The sequence below is a fragment of the Dryas octopetala genome, chromosome 2 (genome assembly GCF_963921425.1).
Source record: "Dryas octopetala chromosome 2, drDryOcto1.1, whole genome shotgun sequence".
NCBI lineage: Eukaryota > Viridiplantae > Streptophyta > Magnoliopsida > Rosales > Rosaceae > Dryas > Dryas octopetala.
In genome coordinates, this window is record NC_141367.1 from 8,963,721 (window position 1) to 8,981,895 (window position 18,175).

At 39.9% G+C, this 18,175-nt stretch overlaps 1 long non-coding RNA gene across 1 annotated transcript; it reads left to right on the forward strand.

Moving 5' to 3' along the window:
- Positions 1-417: 417 nt before the first annotated feature.
- On the forward strand, positions 418-3,246 carry LOC147292898 (uncharacterized). Its single transcript, XR_015120393.1, has 5 exons — positions 418-719; positions 903-1,022; positions 1,160-1,247; positions 1,645-1,747; positions 2,955-3,246. It is a non-coding gene; the product is annotated as an uncharacterized LOC147292898 (long non-coding RNA).
- The last annotated feature ends 14,929 nt before the right edge of the window (positions 3,247-18,175 follow it).

Below are 18,175 nucleotides of genomic sequence, written 5' to 3' on the forward strand. Positions count from 1 at the left end.
TTGACCCAAAGTTGACTTTTTAAAATAAATGAGTTTTTGATTTTGACCTTGGGCCCGTTGAATAGGTCTCGAGTCCACGAGTTCGTAGACACGAAGCACGCGTCAATCGGAGTTACGGTTTGAGAGTTATAGGCATTTGAAGCAAGGGGTAAATTTGTAAATTTACAAAAGTGGGTTTTAAATACCCAAAAGTCAGATTTTCTCACTATCTCACCTCTCTCCCCATTTCTCTCTCTCTCTCTCTCTCTCTCTCTCTCTCTCTCTCTCTCTCTCTCTCTCTCTCTCTCTCTCTCGCGTAAGCGTCTCTCTCTCTCGCGTAAGCGTCTCCCTCTTTCGCCGCCCCTGCCACCGGCGCGTGAGGGCGCGTTCGGCGGCGGCTGTTGTCGGGTTTTGGTTCCCCGCCATCGCCGCCCTCTCCTCTCTCTACCCCTGGTCCCCGTTTAACCCATAAAAGCCTCGAAAACTCGAAACCCAGCCTAGACCCGATTGGAGCCTCGCCGTCGATCTGACTGTTTCGACGAGATTTGGGTGGCTGGACCCATTGGGTCTTGTTCGTCTCACCACGGCGAGTTCATTTGTGGTGTCCTCCTGCTCCGATGATGCTCCACAACGGAGCAATGAGCTCGGGAAGTCCAAGTCAGCCGCTGGCTTCCGCCGTCGATTCCAGCGTTTTCGACGAGATTTGGCCGTCGACCCAGTTACGAAAATTTATCCTCTAGGTACGGGCTATCTTTCCCCTAAGGTGGGCACGTCCAATTTTGAGAAATTGAAATTTTGATTTTAGGGTTTTTGTTATTTTTCGAATTTCTTAAATTGGAGATGAAATCGAGTTGTTTTTGGTGCAACTGAACGTCCTACCGTGCAATTAGGACTAATTGGAGTTGTTTTGGGGTGTTTTCTAGGTTGTGCCGCCGCTGCCCCCGTCGAAACCACCACTTGTGGCGGCGGGTTGGGTGGTTTCTCTTGCTATTCGGCCTCCCCGGGACTCTTAGAGACAAAATCCAGGCTCCGTTGTGTTTTGGGTGAGTTTTGATGTGTTAGTTAGAGTCGGGCAGCCACCGTGCGTGGTGGTTATCACCCAAATCGATTGATCAACGGCCAAATTATTATTCTTTGTGAACTCTGGAATTAGATTGTAATGCATTGTTTTTATGGACAGAGTATGCATATCCTAAGGACAACAATTCGTGGCCGATCTATTAAGGAAACCTTAAGCCGTGTCATGGTGGTTATCAGACGTGAGAAAGGTATGATTGGTATATGAGTATTTTGCAATGTTTTCGTTTTGGGTGTGTATTGAATTGGAGTTAGGTTGATGGTTTGCTATTGGTGGTTATTTGTGAATTTAGGATGTTTGGGAAGCTCGATTATGTGATTGGTCAGTTGCCGAACTTGGAATCGAATTAACAAGTTGGTTTAGATAATTACTTGGTGAGGATTTGTTTATATCGTTTACGTTGATCTTGGAGTTGTATTGATAATTGGGCGACTTAGTAATCGCATTTGTTTGGTATAAAATTAAGTTAACTCGGGACAAACTCTAGACTTTCGGATAAGTCATAGGGGCACTTAGATTTTTCTTCATTCGATTTCAATCGACACTCGTATTCTTGACTATTTAAGTTAGTGGTACTTTTGTGTTAGGTGGATGGAGCCTCGTCTTTTGGCTATTTCTAGTGACGAACAAGAAGGGATCGTGAAATGGGAACGTATTTCCGGAAAGGATTAGACATTGATCGGTTAAACTGTGAGTGGACCTTTGTTTCTTAAAATGATTTATGAAATTTGCGTTTTATCTGATTAATTGAGTTTGATTTGGAAATAACAAGTGAGACTGAACCTTGGTTTTCAAATGAATTTATAAAAGTTCATTAATTCTATTGTGCATAATATCTTGAGATGATTTGGGATTTGACTAATGGCAATGGATTTCGGATTCCAAAATGCATTCATAAAAAAGTTTTAAAACCTAGATTTACATGTTGATTTTTCTGAGTTGTTGGACTTTGGAAAAGAATCTAGTCTCTTGTTTCATTCACGTGATTTATTTAACAATTTGGGTATTGTCGAAAGGATTGGATTTGTTTCATGTATATTGAATATATTTGAAATAATACATTTTGGGCTTATGGATTTAAATTTGTAAAAGGATTTCAATGGTATTTATTCTTGGTGGAAAAAGGATATATTTGGGTTATGGAAAAATGGTTTTCAAATCACCCTTGCAGTACCCTCCAGGTTATCAGATTTGATAGGTCTTTGGGACCCATCACGGCACACATATAGGCTTTGGGCCGTGTGTCGGGATGCTTCGCCCTTTAGGGGCTGCTTTGCGTGCACGTATGACCAGGATTGCCTGCACGTGCTGATTTTATTCACACGTGTGTATGGCCAGGATATTGCCTGCATGTGTTGGATTCACTCCACTCGTGTGTATGGCCAGGATATTGCCTGCACGTGTTGGATTTACTCCACGCGTGTGTATGGCCAGGATATTGCCTGCCTGTAATTCCGCACAGGTGTATGGCCAGGTTATTTCAGGATATAAGCATGGTGGGATTTTATTATTACTTAAAGGAGTTATTAAATATGAGTTTGATTGAGAATTTCCTTTTGAGTTCTATCAAGATTTTGATTGAGAATTTCCTTTTGAGTTCTATCAAGATTTCTGGACAATGTTTTTATGACTTTTATTTTAAAAGGTTGTTATTGAAAAGTTATATTTTGATTTATTTAAATTTCTGGATTTTAAATGGTTTTATGACTTTCTTAAAGATCGTAAGTTGGTTTCAAAACTGGGGGATTTCAAAGAGTGACGTGAGGTCTTAGTGGAGATTTGATTTTAAAGGAATTTGAAAGGATGAATAACTTAATGTTTTGTTTCTTTATTTTGGTCCACTCACTGAGAGTTATCTCACGTTTTCTTTATTTTGTTTATAACATTTTCCCCCCAGGTGTTATAGATCGCTGAGGTTGGGCCGTACCACGTCGAGGCAGGACTTTCAGCTCTTCAGCGTCATTTCCCTTAAGTTGTGGAGTTAACTTTTATTTTGTAATGGAAGTTTAGTTTTGCTCTGATTATCATGTGTCTTGGTGAATAAGAACTTTTTGGTTGTGGTAGAGGTGGTTGAAGTTTTTAGAAGTGTTTTTACAGGTTTATAATTTTTGGGTTTGTCCATTTTCAGTTTTACCGAATTTTCGATAAGATTTTCCTTGATTTTGGATCCCACAGGACCTCTTCGGGTTTCAGGGTGTAATCCGGGGGCGGTCCTGTCATTTACGTACGCCCAAAGTGAGGGGCATTTTTGTAAATTGTATCAAAGGGTTTTAAAATTCAAAAAGTCTAGAAAATTCTGGATTTTCTCTCTCCTCTCTCACGCATCTCTCTCTTGCCCCGATTCTCTCTCTTCTCTCTCCCTCTCCGGTCACTCTCCCTTCTCTCTCTTCTAATCCTCGTCGTCCGGTGAGGGATGTCTGCAAGACCACCCGCCCCCTACTCGTCTCATCCCCCTCTCTCCCCCATTACTCTTTATTCTCAGGCCGATCACCCATGGCGAGGAAATGATGCAGAGCAGGCCGAGCCTCTTCGCCAACGTCTTCCATTTTTTGGCCACGTCACGATGTCAGACCATCTGGGATGACTTCCTCTCGTCACAGTGAGTCTCTCTGTCACTTTCCCTTGCTCCAACGACCACCCACAAGAGAGAAACGATGAGTGCAGCCGCATACTTCCTTCCCATTTTTCGGTGACTTTTGGTCTCGACCCAGGTATTGAAATCGATCCTCTCTTCGTCCTCTACAAGTTTGTATGATTGATTTGGTCTGATTGTACCCGGAATTAAAAAACCCAACTCAGCCACTCATGGCCACCGCGTGTGGTGGCCAATTCAGACTCCCTTCAATGTTTTTTCTGTCTCTTTTAAGTTTAATGAGCCTATTCGATTTGGAATTAGGTTGATACATTTGTGGTTAGGTTGGAAATCAAGTTTGGGTAGACGTCGAAAGTGGCGGCAGTGTCGAATTCCGGCCACTCCGAGGCCACACGGCCGTTGAATGGGAATTGGGTTGTGGAAACTTGAAACTATTCGATTCCAGGCCGAACAATATCTGAAACTCAAACTGAATTCCGGAGGGTATCGAATGTGAGAAAGGTATAGCTCAATATTGTTTATTTATCGATACTTGTGTGTTTTTGGATTTTATGTGAATTAACTTGGTTTTTATTGGTGATTTGATGTGTGAGCATTTTTTTCGGAAAGCTTGACTAAGTAATCGTCCAGTTATTGAACGTGGAATCGATTTGACAAGGTCGATGGGGGTTCGTCTTTCGGCAATTTCTAGTGACAAACAAGAGAGTATTTGTGAGATGGAAACAAATCTCGGAAAGGTTTGGGCATAGCACATTTAATCTGTGAGTGAACATTGTTTTACAAAAGCTTTATGCACGTTATGTTTTGGTTTATATTGCATAGCAAGAGTTTTATCTTGACATAAAGTTTATGAGTTGGACTTGGACTTTTGAAAGCATTTTCAATAAATTTCATGTTCTAACCCATATTCATATCTTGGTTTTTATTCGAGTTTTGATTTACTTAACTTGAGAGTATTTCCTTGGCGAAGAGTAAATATATTAAATTGGATTTAAATTTATACACTTTGGAAACTTGATCTTATTCATGGGGGTAGCTTCTTGGTTAATTAAATAAGTTTTGAATTGGGTTTTGGATTTTTGATTTAAGAATAAATTTTCTCATAAGCTCGTTTTGATGATTTTGTACATAAGTTGAATTTGAGCATCAAGAGGCATATAGTACTAATTGAGAATGGTTTGTGATGTGCTTTGGGAAAGTATAATTTATAAACAGTAGTGCTAGACATCCCATATTTTTATACCATAATTTTATACCACCTTATGTGGCAACTTACATGGCATTCATGCATTGGACACTAAAAAATAAAAGAGAAAATCCAAAAAGAAAGAGAAAATTTTTTGTCCAATAAAATAATGACACGTAAGATGGTATAAAAATATGGTACAAAAATGTGGTAAATATAGCATTATTCATTTATAAATGATGGTTTTCTTTTAAGAAGTTGCTGAGCGGTTGTTAAACCGCCATATTAGTACCCTCCCCTTAATAGATACAGATTTGACTCGACGACGTATGTCTAGACCTGCTTGCCTGTAATGCCCTGAACCTCAAGCCCATAAATACACTGAAAACCTTGCCATTTAAACCCTTTTTCAAAGAATGAGCCATGTACTTAACAAAATAAATAAATACGTTTAATAAATCAGAGTGTAAGCCCAAAACATTTATGTAAAATCACTGTATAAAAACAATCACATAAATCAAGATAGGTCCCACTGCCTCGTCTTCTCCCCACTGCCTCATCAGCCTGCTTAACCTGCAAAATATTAACCACACTGCACCATATCCATGGTACACCGGGTCATTCAAACAAACAACTCGGTAAGCTCACTAGAGCTCGTATGAGTGAAATGACTTAAACAATAATCCTCAAATAATCCTTCAATTTCCATACTCAATAATAATCCACATTAAAACTTATAATTACTCAATCACAATATAAATTCATAACCAATCATCCAAGTATTAAGATAAAACATAATTCCTCAAATTCACATCAAATCTCATCAATAATATTAATAATCATTCTGCAATTCAATTGCCTAATCGTCAACTATTAACCTCAACCTCAAATCATTCCCGTCTTAATTTAATAACCTCAGTGCATAATCATCCTCATTTCCATTCTCCAAGATTCAAGCCTAGACTTACCAAATCCCAGTCAAATCAAGTCCTAGCAAACAAATGCACAAGAGCACACAAAGCAACGAAATAGACTATTTAATTTCACTCACTATTTAACCACGTAAAAAGACCGAAACGCCCTTCTTGGCTCCTTTGCTCGGATATCAAATCCGGCAGCATAACGGCATCGGGAATGAGATTTCCCGAGCCCGTGTACCTGTTAAGACCAGACAATCAATAAATACAATTCAGAAACACAAATAGCCCACTGAACGACTGAAACGGGCGGCCGCCACCACACACGATGGCTGCCCAGCCCCCAAACAACACAGAAAATGCCACAAAACTCACCACCGGACCAGGAAAGGCTTCTGAAGGTTCCAAAGAGGCATACCGACAAAGAAGACCACCCAAATCGCCGCCACACAAGGCGGAGCTACAGTGCCCGTGGCTGCAAAACGATGATTTTCAAATGGATTCGCAATTGGCTAAATCCTCCAACACAGAACTGAAGAGCATGAAGAGAGGAGCCAAATCGATACCTGGGTCGAAGCCAAATGTCGCCGGAAACGCTCGAACTCGTTGGAACAGTCATCGGCCATAAATCCTTCAATCCGCCGCCGTTTGAGGTCATCGAAGCATGGGGTTACCACATGGAGGCTCACCGTGACCTGGGGAAGAGGACCCAAGTGGCCCGCAGTCGCGTCGTGGCCGGAAAATACAGATCGCCGGCGAGGAGAAGCTCGGCTGTTCTGCGTCGTTCCTTCGTCGTGGGTGATCGGCCTGAGAAACGGAGGCCATAGGGAGAGAGAGGGGAGGGTGGCGAGGCTGGTGGGCCAAAAACCCAACCCATTCACCGCCGGACGCGCCGGTGGCAGATCGGTGGAGGTGAGAGAAAGAGACAGATGCGAAGGGAGAGAGAGAGAAAGAGAGAGAGAGAGAGAGAGAGAAATGAGGAGAGAGAACTGACTTTTGGGGTTTTAAAACACACCTTTGTAAAAATTACAAGTTTGCCACTCGCTTCAAAAGCCCGTATCTTTCAAACCATAGCTCCGATTGACGTGTGCCGCGTGTCTACGAACTCGTGGACTCGAGACCTTTCCAACGTGCCCAAAGTCAAAGACGAAAGTCCATTAGTTTTAAAAGTCAACTTTGGGTCAAGCCCAATTTAAAACAAAAATTAGACCAAAACCTTTTAAATTTCCAAATAAATTCCCAAAATCCTTAAACTAATTTCTCAAAATATTTAAAATAAATCTTTGAAAAATATGGGGTCTTACACTGCCTGTGCATGGAGATCACTTTGCACGGGAAGTGGCGAGCATTCCGGCCTGCCCGTGCATTGATTTACTCTGCAAGGGAAGTGGCGAGCATTCCTGCGTACCCGTGCATCGATTCGCTCTGCACGAGAAGCGGCGAGTATCCCGGCCTGCCCGTGCATTGATTCGCTCTGCACGAGAAGTGGCGAGCTTATCTGCCTGCTCGTGCCTTTGCACGGGATGTGGCGAGCTTAATTACTTAAGTGTATGACTAGAAGCTTTCTCGGATACTAATATGATGTGATTTTTCATTTCATGGTCTAGAGGTGGATAGTTTGCGTGAATGTCATTGGAGGATTTGAGTTAATTATATTATTGTCTATTTTTGGCGTGATTTCATGTTTAATATTTTACCGTGCACGTTTTATGGAAGTTTTTATGAACATTTGTGTTTACTTGAATGATGAAAATGTTTACATGGATTAATCGTTGATTTTGTTTGAAAAAGGAATTTCAACAGGGTTTTAAAACTGGGGGATTTCAAAGAGTGACGTGAGGTTTTGGAGGAGATTTGATTTTAAAGGAATTTGAAAGGATTAATAACTTAAATGCTTTGTTTCTATATTTTGTCCACTCATTGAGAGTTATCTCACATTTTCTTTATTTTGTTTATAACGTTTCCCACCAGGTAGTAGCGATCACCGAGGTCGGACCGTACCACGTCGAGGCATTCGAGTTTCTCATCTCCAGCTTATTGGTATATTAGGATCAAGGTTTCCCCTTGAAATTATAAAATGAGATATGATCATAAAGTTTATTTAGATATGCTCTGATTAGATTTGTATTACTTGTTGTGGGTCTAAGACCTTATTTAATTGTGGTTGGGGTGGCTGAAGTAATATAGAAGTGTATTTCATGTTTGACAGGTTCGGGATAGTCAAATTTTCAGGAGAGGTTCTGCCGAATTTTCGGTAGAATTTTCCTTGATTTTTGGATCCCACAAGACCTTTTCGAGTTTCAGGGTGAGATCCAGGGCGGTCTTGTCAACAACTCTTGAATGGCTTTCCTTTTTCCCAACCTTTCCACTTAAATTTGTTTTTAAGCAATATTCGTTCATCATCCCGATAGCTTTTCAAGAGATCATTAATTTCGACCCAAATGAAATTAGGAAAATATGGCTCGAGAAAATACTGACCGGAGCTAGATGAAGTTTCTTGGCATATGGATCCGGATCGGATGAGGAGCTTGGTGAGGCCATGATGTTTGGCAACAAAGAAAATTACCAAGACAATATGAAGAACACGCGGGAAAGTTTCAAAATTTGAAAACAAAGTTTCTAAATGACCACCAAAAATCACTTAATCAAAGGAAACAAGATGGAAAATAGAAACTTACCAACAATTCTCGAAGAAATTAGCAAGAAACCAAGCTAGATCACACGAAATGGAGCCTACAATGTGGTTTCTTATGAAAAAGTTAGAAACTTTCTTTTGAGAGCTTTTTGGCTATCGAGTTTATAAGAAATGAAGAAGATGAGGGAATTGAGGGTTTAGAACTACCTTTGTAGAGGTGGTGATTCCACAATTGTTCTCTTCTCCAATCACAATTCGCCACATGTACCCACAAGAAATTGAAGGAAGGTACAAATAAGTTCAAAATAATTCAAACTTTGTGATTTTGATTCTCAAGATCAAAAAGCTTGGGGGGCAAATGTTTGGGCTCAAAATTAACATTTTGATTGGAGCAACAATTGGAGAATCAATACAAGGATTTTCGTGAAGATTATTGAAAGTAATCGGATTACCCTTTTCTTGCGTGAACCTTGTATAAATTCTACGTGAAACCAACTCACAAACACTTGGTGGGTAGATTATAAAGATGTGAAAGTGAAGATTCCATCATCATGGCTGACCACAAATCGTCGAAAGAGGTTTCTTTTATAGTGCCGTCGATTGGCACAAAGAGTGTGGGCCGCTGAAATGGATGGGCGTGCAAAGTGCTGAGAGTGCGATTGGGTTGGAATCTGGGTGGATTAGCTGATTTGTTGATTGCTAGGTAGTAGCCATGGCTGGAAGAAAAAGGGAGGAAGACAAGCGGCACGATAAAAGAAATATCGATCGACTTTGTTGTAGTCTAATCAATTTATAGAATTATCGGCCAGCGCCATGGAGCTTGTTCCAAGTGATTTTACAATGTCGATCGGATTGGCTAAACTTCCATTCAATCAACTTTAGCTCCAATAAATTCCGATTGACTTTTCGATTAGAATTGTTATCAAAATAGAGTGTATTGGCCCAATTAAATGCAATTTTTAAGGCCATGTATTCCAAGCAAGAGAAATAATTCCGGCTTAATTTTGAGGCCGGGTTATGTTTTTAAAATAACGAAATCGGCCTAATTGAAGATAAAAATGGGCCGGGCTATTTTATTATTGTGCAAGAAAAATAAAAGAGGTGATTCTGGCCTAGTTTTAAGGCTGGGTTATCTCATTTTATTTTTAATTTTTTTCAATTAAGCTTTGGGTCTCAACATTTGGGCTGGATTTTTATTAATTAAAGCTTAAAACCTCAAGGAGTTCAATCAAGCCCAAAAGTTTCCTGATTGAAGTTCACTAGCCAATAATGGCTCAACTCAAGCGGTAGAGGTTTTCTAATACGTCACTAAATCCTACTCAAATTAGGACTCCGCTCAAGATCAGAATTCAAGTCGAAATCTTTGCTTGAAGAGGAACTCGAAAATTTAATACAAGATCAATGCAAATCCTACCAAGGGAAGAATTCGGAAAGTCTTGGAGACCAAGTATCCCGATTGAATCAAGAAGCCAGGACGTTCAAGTAAAGAGTCCAAGATTGGAAAGAATTCCGATCAACCATCAATGCTCAAGATCACGTGGTTGTCAAGGAAGAATCCAGTCGAATCCTAAATCCAATAGAGTTCAAATCTCATCCGTATAAGGAGTCTAGAGGGAATTTTGAGCCAAGTAATGGTCCATTGCTATCCTAACCCTTATATATAGATGCATTCAGAAGAGAAAAAAGGATATTCAACATTCAACACACAACAATCAACTCACAAATTCTCAAGCCTCAAGAATTACTCAAAGTTCTTTTGCTTTCGTATTTTCTTTGGTGCTTCCATTCGAAGTGCTTTTTAGATTTTCAATTGCTCTTAGTTTCAAGTTTCACTAGGTTTATATTTCTACCATTCTCCGAACAAGGATTTGTGTAATGACCCGACCCAAATTTCACGAAAAATTTAAATTTTTATTCGTAATGGCCATTTAGAGGTGTAGTGGGAGATTGAATTGTGAGACCCCGTATTTTTCAAGGATTTATTCTAAATATTTTGAGAATTTAATTTGATCATTTTGGAAAATAAAGAGGTTGTGATTAAATTTTAACTTCCTTTTAAAATTTCTTTGACCCAAAAGTAGACTTTTCATTCTATTGGGCTTTTAATTTTGACTTTGGACTCGTTAAGTAGGTCTCGAGTCCACGATTTCATAGACATGTAGCACGCATCGATCTTAGTTACGGTTTGAGAGATATGAGCGTTTGAAGCGAAGGGAAATTTTGTAAATTAACAAATTGGGTTAAAAAAAAATAAAACCAAAATCTGATTTCTCTTTCTCTCTCCCCTGCTGTCACGCCCCAAAATCTGGGTACGTAACAAAGGCACCTATCTTGAGAATACCTGAAACTACAACAACCAATCCTCCAGTGTTATAATCCCAAATATTCACAAAATAAGTTAAGCCTTTTGGTTTAGTAAAATGGCTTGGATCAGAGTGCCTGAGTTTGCAGTGAAAAAATATAGAAATAATCAATTCATAAGTGAACCAACCCTCGAAGCTACTATTGTTTAGACTAACTTCAAAGAAACTGTTTATATAGACTCGATCATTCAAAAGTAGACAACTCAAGGACTCAGTGTATATACAGGATATGACCAAAGGTATATAAAGATAGTAAAAGGTCATCAAAGACCTGCCCATGGAAATATACTGACTAAAAAGGAACACAGGAGTTGACAAGCTCGAGACCGCACCACCACCCCCTCAATCGAGGCCGTCAAAGTCCACACGCGCAGCACCTAAGAGGGAGAAAACAACAATGTAGGGGTGAGCATCACAAACGTTCATTGTTCCCCCTCAGGGAACTCCCTGCTTGGTTTAAAAAATAGTTTGAGATAATTTAAAATCAAATGCACAACACAAACCAGTTGTCAAGCTTTGTAAAACTAGGAACATGCTCATACAGTTTTCAAAATACAGTTTTCCGGGCCCAAGTTCAGAATCATACCTGTTGACCAGCCGTTAGCGCTAACTACCCTCTCACAAAAACATAACAAAGTCCTGCAATCATTTGATTGGGACATGGTAGCGAAAGTGGCCATTTCATGGTTATACCACCTAGACTGGCCTCCCAAGAAGGTCAATCGACCAGTCCGTCCGTACAACCCCTCATGAGGTTTTGCGGATCGAAACCCAGGGTCTACCATAAGGGACCTTTCACTCTCAAGTCAAACACAATAACAATCTCACGAGAATATGTATAACAGTCATCATTCCCATCATCATAAAACCAAGCAGATATGCCAATCAAAAACATGCATTTTTATCACACAGTATTTATTATATAGTACATGCAAGAAATCCACTAGTCAGAGTGTGTTATCCCCCTACCTATCGTCCAAAGTTTTTGCCTGATCTCGAATACAAATCACAATTAGCCACGTCGCAACGATCTCTTTTAGGTAACTGGAGTTCCTAGTTTGACAACAACAGGTGCTAAAAACGTTCTTCACGTAAATCGATGACCTTGTCAGTTAAGACCAGGTATAATTCAGAGGTTTGGCAGTAGCGTAACTACTAGGCTTCTCTGAATTCTTAATCTGACATGACCTTGCATCCTGAGGCAAACAGTCATGTCAGACCGTGTGGTTTCTCTATCTATTTTAATTTATTGTCGAGGAGGTTGATCAGATATGAACCTACAACGTGACCAATTCAGTGCATGGGGAAACTGAGGGAGCTCTGGCTCAGTACCCAACGCCTGTACGCTCATGGACTAACCTTAGTCATCACGTTATTTGGTTACCACTGATATGACCTGAATAATTATTAAGTTCATTTGATAACAACAGTTAAACGGCGTTCCGTTTATAACCACAACTTAAATAACAGCAGATAAAAATAAGCTGGGTTAAGGGTATACCTATTGAAGACTTCCCACGGGCAGAGTCTCGGTACTACGATACTTGCTAAGTAACAAGATTAAAATAGCCTAGTGAACAAGAGATTAATTTAACAAAATTTTAGCAGAAGTTCGACAGGGATAGAGAAATTATCTATGGAGCTCATAAATAATTTTTTTAAAACTTTACCAAAACATAGCCTTCACACTACTAGAATTGAAGAGCTTGTCGCCACGATCGCGTAGGCGAAATCGGATCGTCGATCGAAGCTCCAGAACTTAAGATAAACTCAAAACAAGATTGAAGAAGAGAGAGAAAGGAGGAGAGAGGAGAGAGAAGCTCTCTCTTGGGAAGCGTGCGCTGAGAAAGGATGAAAACCAACTGAGGGTGCGCCACTATTTATAGGGGAGAGAGAGTGAGTCAACTCGGTTGACTCATCCGAGTTGACTGGGTTGACTCAAGTCAACCGTCACAATTTGGACCAATGAGGAAGTAACATGTGGCTCATGCCCTGACACTTGGCTGCACATGTAGTCATCAGATCTTGCTACCATGCAGCGATGGACACTCCAGATCGTGCCACGTGGCGCGATCTGGTGATTTCCTATTTTATTTCTTTTTCCTATTTTTCTCAACTTCAAAAAGTAATTAAAAATAGCTTAGGACTCAGAAAAATACTCCGAAAAATACTACGGACTCGTATCAACTAGTACTAATTAACTATAAGGTCAAATTACGAATTTTCCGTTAGAAATATTTCAGAAGTTTCAAGCTCTACAAACTAAGATAAAATGCTTTAAAGAAAAAGAAAATTTGCGAAATTCATAAAATAATCTCCCGAACTCGGAATAATACGAGACTTGCACCGTTGGGTTTGTGAGTAAAAGTACTACCTTTTAAAGTTCTAACTTGGGTCAAAACCCTAGTCAAAGTTGGTCAAACAATTAAAGCTCAAGGTGGAAAAATTAGATTTTCTAACAAATAAATTCTATAAATATTTTAGAAAATAAGGAAAAATCCCAAAATAAATTTGGAAATTTCCGGGTCTCATACCTGCCTTCCCCCGAGCTCCCTCTCTCCGGCCTCCCTCCCTCACCAACTGGCCAGGAGGCGGCAACGCCACCGCCCAACCCCTATCCTCTCTCTCCCTCTCTCTCGCGACCTCCTCTGTGCGCGTGACCTCACCACTGGAGGCAATGGTCCGACCACCTTCCAGGTGGCGTCGAGGCCACCTGCACGAAGCCCAGCCGCCAGCCAGTCCTCCCCCGTGCTTCCCCTCGCCAACCGCCGCCCCTGTAGGCAGGAGTCCGCCGGAGAAGCCAGCAGCCACCGCCGGCCCTCTTCGTCGATTTCGACCGTTTTCAGCCACCGTTGGCCGTGATTCTTGAGGGGTTTTACTCCTCTAGGTATGGGCTTTCATTCCCCCTTGATTTAATCGATCAATTTTTAGTATTTTTGTGAATTGAAATTTTGGTTTATAGCCATTTCGGGTTTCCATTTGAGTTTTATGATTTGAGAGTAATTCTTGGTTAATTGGACAATTCCTACTCCTTTGGACCTCTATTAGTCAATTAGAATCGGCAATTTAAATAAATTTTGGATAATTTATGATTTTTGGGTTAGGAACGGCCATTAATCCTTTTAGTTATTGTGAATTTTGAAACTGTTTTAAGTTGGTTATTGACGTTGGATAGGTGGAAGTTTCTTAGAATTTACAAAATCTCAAATCAGACCGTAATTGGACACCTTGTATTACTGAAACGATTTCTAGACGAACCCTAGCTGAGGTATAACGTGTATAAGATTTATTGAGTGAAATGAACGGATTAAAAAGTTTGGGTGTTACGAGATACGGAGTCGAGAAGAGTGTAGACGGCTTTCAAGTGATTGGTGTTCGTTATATTTTAATACTCGCAGTGCACGAATCTATATATAATATAGATGGCAAGCAAGGTCGATCCCACGAGGACTATTGATGATCTTTAAATGATAATCCTAATGCTAACAGAACAAGGAAATAAAAGACAACTGGCTGCCCAAGTTATCACACCTAGGGCAGCTACTTACTGAAATGAAACACACACACGCACACACAAGTTGGAGGGGATTTGTATGACTTGAAAACAGCAAATTAAACCTACTTTAAAGACTAATATGCGCAACTAGCAGAGAGGATGAAAACAACAAGTTATCTTGTGAAAATAGATGAATGATGATACTAGGACTCTAGGACTTTACCACTAGACCTCCTATTCAATGTCACGGTGCAAATTCTGAAATCTTTAATTCCTATTGATGAATGCATTCGCAAATTCACCTATGCCATAGTATGAAATGCATGATTCCCCAAATGTACAAACTAGTGCATGGCGTATACCCTAGTTTGGTACCCTAAATGCAACCTAGGCATGACATCTACCTAAGAATGCAGCAAGGTCCATTAACACACAAATGAGATTATGAATGCAAATAAAACCCTAAGGCATGGCGTCTACCTTAGGTGCTTTAGTATTGATTTCACACAATTATAATTCAGCCAATTACTAAATCCTAAGTTGTTTATCACTTGTATTAGGGGCTGATTGGTTGTTCTCACCCTAAATTGATTAAATTCTAGATGCAATAACCCTAAGTGATCAATCAAGGATTATAAACACATAGAGAACAATGATAAAAGTGAAATCAAAATCATCAAATCCATGGAATTAAACAAACAGCAACTACATCACCAATCCACTGAATATTCGGCCTAGGGCTGAACCCTAGGCCCTAGAAAACGTGATGTTCATGCTGGAAAACAAGAACATCAAAGAAATCATGTTTATCATCTCCAAATTACAAGAAAAGAGAAGAAGAAAAGCCAAAACCCTAGGAGAGCTCACGCCTCCAAGCTACATCCCCTCTCTCTTTTTTCTGATTTTTTTCTCCAAGTCTGGGAACCCTAGAACTCAGCAATATTTTTGTTTAAATAGGTAAGTGTAGCTGATCCCTATAGACTTGCATGTAGCTGATTTCCTCCCCTAATAAGCCTCCAATAAATCAGAAATTAAAAGGAGATAAATAAGGTAATTAAAAATCTGATTTTTAGAGCCAAATTAGGAAGGATAATCTTTGCAAGGTGCGGCCAGCCTTTCACTTAACACACACGCCACTTCTCTTGTGGTTTGGGCTGGGCTTCTACTTCTTTCATGCTCTTGGACCCTCTCTTGGTCTTGGGCTTCTCTTTAAACAACAAATACTCATTTAAGCTCAAAATGGGCTGATTTGCATCCATTTGTTACCTATGGGCTTTCCATCTACAAAAGAGATAAACACAAATAAATAACACAAAATATAGGGACTAAGTACTAAATACATTAAGAAAGAGGGCCTAAAATGCACACATTTAAGGACCCAACAATTAGGCCTTAAGTGAAATATTAAATTAACCGTGAGAAAATAATAGATTTAAGCAAAACATTTAGGTTTACATACGCACCTTATATTTTCGTTGAGCTGAGCCTAATTTCATATTTATTTGCATGTATTATAGGCAGTATCAACGAGGTTCAAGACAATCCAACGGAGGATCGATGTTGATTTCGCACTGTGACTGCCTTGTTTTTATAAATGATTTATGAATTTCATGATTTATTATTCTATTTGTTATCTTGAGTTTATTTAGATTTTTGCATTGTAAGTGGACTCTTACTTTTGAGATGTTTTGCATACTTTATAAATTAATTCTCTCTTGAAATATTTAAGTATGGATCGAGTTGAAAGATTCTTGAGAATTGACCCGTCTATAAATGATTTATGATTCTCAAACTGTACATTTACATTTGTTTAATGAATGCTTACCTTGAGTTTTTTTAAATTAAAATTTGTTTTGGGTTTAAAATTTCATGTTTTAAGAATAAATTTTCTCACAGCAAGTGTTGATGATGTGGCATATGTAGAGATTAATCTGAAAAGAAATACAAGGAGCATTATATTATTAAATAATGATAGTTATGAGTTAGTTTTAAGAATGTTGGATTGAAGTTGTGCGATGATAACTGTCTGCTCGTGCATCGATTCGCTCTGCACGGGAAGTGGCGAGCATTTCTGCCTGCTCGTGTATAGATTCGATCTGCACAAGAAGTGGCGAGCATTTCTGCCTACTCGTGCATTGATTCGCTCTGCACGAGAAGTGGCGAGCTTACTTGCTTGCCCGTGTATCGAGATCACTCTGCACAAGAAGTGGCGAGCTTATCTGCCTGCTCGTGCCTATGCTCAGGATGTGGCGAGATTAATTACCTAAGTGTATGACTAGTAGCTTTCCCGAATACTAATATGATGTGATGTTTCATTTCATGGCTTAGAGATGGATAGTTTGCATGAATGATAATTGAGGATTTGAGTTAATTACATTATTAATTATCAGGTTTAGTCGTTTATCTTGTATGTTTTATCAAAAGTTTCTTACGGATCATTGTGTTTACTTGTATGATGAAAATGTTTACGTGGACTAATCGTTGACTTTGTTTGAAAAGGAGTTTCGACAGGGTTTAAAAAATTGGGGAATTTCAAAGAGCAATGTGAGGTCTTAGAATTATTTGATTTTAAGGCTTCTAAAAAGATAAATAAATTTTATGTTTCGTTTTCATAACTTATCCACTCACTGAGATTTTTCTCTCACGTCTTGTCTGTTTTGCTTTAAATCTTCCCCCAGGTAGGAGCGGTCGAGCCAAGAAGAACATAGAGACATATTGAAAACGTTTGAGGACCTCGTAGGCTAGACTCTCCTTACATTTTTATTTGTATAAAATCTAGAATGGCTCTGATAACTTGTAAAAATTTGTTATATGTTATTTTACTTTATCTTTGGATAGGTTAGAGACCCTCATTTGCTTTGTGGTAAAGGTGGCTGAAAGGAATAGAAGTGTTTTTCTGCAGGTCTCACTAGTATGGGTTAGTCCAATTTCAAGGGAGGTGCTGCCGAATTTTCTGTAGGATTTTCCTTGACTTGGATCCCATAGGATCACTCCGGGTTTTTAGGGTGGAAATCCGAGGGCGGTCCTGTCAGTTTGTGGTATCGATTTAATTTTGTTTCTTTGCTTTCCATGCGACTCTGGTTGTTCTTATTTCAACTTTAATGCAATTTTCTTCTGTTTTCTTTCAATCTAAATGCTTGCTATTTTCTTAGTTGCTTTTAATCTTGAAGTTAGTTCGATTGGTGAGAATTGCATTGAATTTCACTATACCTTTGTCGTTCATAGTTTCTTTGTGTTGCTTGGACAATTACACCACTTTGTGCATAAATTGGATCACGTAATTCTTAAGAGGCCAACTGTAACGACCCGACCCAAATTTATTTGGAAATTTAAAGATTTTGGACTAATTTTTAATTTTTGTTTTAAATTGGGCTTGACCCAAAAGTTGACTTTTAAAACTAGAGGGCTTTCACCTTGGACTTTGGGCACGTTGGATAGGTCTCGATCCCACGAGTTAGTAAACACGAAGCACGCATAAATCAGAGTTACGGTTTGAGAGATATGGGCATTTGAAGGGAGGGGCAATTTTGTAATTTTGCATGAGTAGGATTTTAAATACCCAAAAATCCAGAAATTTTGGTGGGGGCATTTATTCTCTCTCTCCCCGCTGGTTTTCTCTCTCTGTCGGCTGGCTCTCTCTCTTCCCCGGTGATCTCTCTCTTCGACCCTTGGTCGTCCGGCGCTGGATTTCAGTGATCCGACCGGCGTTGGACTCATCTCCACGCCGCCGACCTCCCAGTGGGGTCCGATCAGCCAACCAAGCCACAACGACGGCGCAGCGACGCTGTTTCTGAACGAAGCTCTCGACGGCGACTCGACTTTTCCGGCGAGTTCGAGGCCGGCGACCACTTGGGTTCTTTTCCCCAGGATCCGGCGAGTTCAGCGGTGCCACCCCTTGCTCCGGCGACTGCCCACAGCGACGAATCGA